Raw genomic sequence first — 3,569 nt, 5'->3', positions numbered from 1 at the left:
TTGGACATTTAAATTTGGATAATTAGCTAGTGACGTGGTTAGGGAAATACAAATATCGCCAATAGAACACATCAATGCTGCTTAATTAGTTAGGAGCTGATTAAATAATACTAATAAATTAACACATCCTTTTGAATCATTTTCCATTTATTGTTTGTCTCATCTTCAAAAGGCACATTGAAATTCAAATTCAATTTTACACGTGGATCCTAACTTTGATGGAATTAAGCCTAGACTAGATATGGATCCATGTGTTGTGTAATGTAACACCTTATATAAAATCATATCTATTCAAATTTGAATGTGTTTTTTATTTATCCAACTCGACGTGGCATGGGGATACAATATTATTTATAGTATATAGGAATATTGGGATATCTTTATAAAAATAAAAAAAAGTTTTGGGATATCCGTGTGATATAGTATATATGAATGAGGGCCAGTTGGAATGCAAAAAGGAGAAAGTTGTAGAATTTGTCACTAGCAAAGTGGAGTTTAGCATGCTTTATAGATTCTTCACATGATTGGTATAATGTACGGGCTATAGTACAATGATTATTTGGTTGTGCTGTTGTTTTGGACTTGTTATTTGGGTTTATAGGCACTTAGGTAGAAAAGGTTTGAAGCAACAATATCCAGCTGGTTGGGTTTGACCTTGTTTGTGTGTGACATTTTTATTTCCATTAAAAGGAAAATAAAATGCATGTGGGTGGATGCAAATTGTGTAGTTTGTTCTTAAAGTAGAAACACAGTTGGATGTGTGTCATAGCTTAGTAGTTAGTGAGTAGGACATATTCAAAAGGATTTGTATCTGCAAACGCAGTGATTCTTCTCATACGGCCCAATACTCATCACTCGCTCATTTCATCCTTACCAACCCATAATCCATTCATCACACACCTCTCTACTTTTTATATTTTTTTTGGGTGGTTTTAATAATACTTTCTTACTAATATATTATATATATTTACATGAAAATATAGTACTTAGTTAGATGCATAGCTAATTTTCATATTTTGGGTGTTTTGAGAAAATCAATAAGTTGATGTTTTTGCAATTGTTTGAATATCATTTTTTATATATTTTTTTGTTACAAAATTATTAATGATTCTTTCATAATCAAAATTCTTTAAAAAATTATTTTAATAAAAAACAAATAATTCCTCTTTTTTAGAAAAATCAAAATAATATTATTTAATCTATTTTAAAATATAATAGAATCATAAATAAGATTTTATAAATTTTAATTTGGAAAAACATCTTACAATTTCAATTTTATATTTTAAGATATCTAACAATAGATATTATCCTAATTAAAACATCTTTTACTTTTTTTTTTATAAGTTCTTGAAGATATTATCAATTGTTATATTTTTTGAAATCAGATTTATAAGTCAATTTTTTTATTCACATAAAAAGATATGTTGACAACTTTATTCATGTTCATTAAACTCTTTAGAAATATGATTCCAATAAAAAATTTATTTGCTAAGTTATTTGTTGTACCACTAGTACCAAATAACTTACACACACAAAATGTTCAATTCTTTTAAATAAACAAGTTAACTCTTATTTTGCTTTTCTCAATTAGAAGTGTAACAAGTGTAGTATAACGACGTGAATTACCTACAAAAAATACCATTAGAATAATTGATGTATCTCTTTTAAGATAGTTTTTGGTTATTAATTCATCTTAGTAAACAACTTTTAAGATTATTAAGTGTTCTTAGATCATAAATGTACAATGAGATAGACTCACTATATTGTTTATCAATATGGTTGATTGTTCATTTTTATTAATTAACCTCTATATGATTAAAATATTCAAACTTCGTCACGATGATCATCTTCATTTTTATTATTTCGAAGTAAAATATCTTGTTCAATATTTTTATTTAAATTTTCATTTTCAATTTTTTAATTTGAGAGTATTAATTCATAATTTGCATAATTTTTAATAAAAATTTTCAAACGTTTGATAAAAAGATATATCAAAAGTACCTTTTTAGAAATTTAATATCAAATTGTTTCTTTCATTTTTGTGTTAAACGATTATAAATTTATTAATATATTCAAATAATCGTCCAATTATACAACATATTCAAACAATTAACCAACAAACATAAAATTGTAATTTACAATTTGAACAACAAAATTTATGAATAATATATATTCAACAATAAAATGATAAACTAACACATGATTAATGAGTTTAAATCATCAATTGAAATCATCATCATCATCATCATCATTATTATTATTATTATTATTATTATTATTATTATTATTATTATTATTATTATTATTATTATTATTATTATTATTATTATTATTATTAGTTGTTAGTTGTTAGTTGTTGTATGGTGCAACTATTGTGAGAACCATTATATTTAATTTATGTTTAGAATCACATAAGAAAAGGAAAAAATTTATTAAAGCAACAAAAAAAAAACGCCCATTTTAAAATCATTTTTACTATTTGGTTTCTCATAAAAGATTAGAGAAGATGAAAAATGTTTAGTGTGTCCCACAAACATTCGCTCTCCATTTTGGAAACAAATGGATCACTTTTTTTTCTTTCTATTACTTATTTTAGCTCTACTTTTTGTTGTTGTCATATTATACATTTTAAAAGCATCTCACTCTTTTTTCTACACAATTAGGGAAAATGATTTTTACTTTTCTTTTCTCTTACTTTCTCTGCAACCAAACAACTAAAACAACAACATCTTTGTATTATTTTCTTCTCATGTTTCTTTCATTTTCTTTGGCTTTCTTTCCTCTCACTTTTTTATAAACCAAACATACCATCAGACAGAGTTTTTCTCACTTAATATAATAGTGTTCAACACTGTTACACTCTATACAACAACATTAGATAATATAGCTTCATAAAAATCCATTAAATATACGTCAATAATCTAAAAAGTTGATTCATAAAAGAGGTTGTTGCTTAGTTAAAAATAAAATTCGTTGAGAAATGTTATACCCCAAAAATATTAAAAATTAAAACGGGGTTTGCTTGCATTACTACTTTCTTCATGATGAAAAAAAGCCAAATCTTATTACACTATACATGGAACTATATATTGTTTATTATGCCAATTGTGTTAACGAAACCATAAATAGGAGAGATTAACCATTAGTAGAACACATTTGTTTGGTTTTAATGGTTAAGAGTCCCACATTTGAAATATAACCCTTAAATGTACATGTGGTTTTATATATATAAGAAAAACAAAAAACAATGTAATAAATGTTATAATATTTATAGTTTATTTTAAATATAACCCTATATTAAATAATCTTAGAAAACTAAATATAACTCTATACTAAATAATCTTAGAAATTGTGTGATATATTTATATGGAATACATCCATTTTTATTGAATATTAAATAGGGGCAGAAAAAGTAAAATAAACAATTAATACATCTCAAAATGTGCAACTTTTTCTTATAATTGAGACAAAAATTATCTAAATATTTTCATATATAAGAGACTAGAGGAGTGTTTTTTTTTTTTTTTTTTTTTTCCGGGGGAAGTTTTCCAAAATAAATGGGTTTTTTT

The sequence above is a fragment of the Cicer arietinum genome, chromosome 5 (assembly GCF_000331145.2).
Source record: "Cicer arietinum cultivar CDC Frontier isolate Library 1 chromosome 5, Cicar.CDCFrontier_v2.0, whole genome shotgun sequence".
Taxonomy (NCBI): domain Eukaryota; kingdom Viridiplantae; phylum Streptophyta; class Magnoliopsida; order Fabales; family Fabaceae; genus Cicer; species Cicer arietinum.
Note: the sequence above shows the minus strand (reverse complement) of the source record.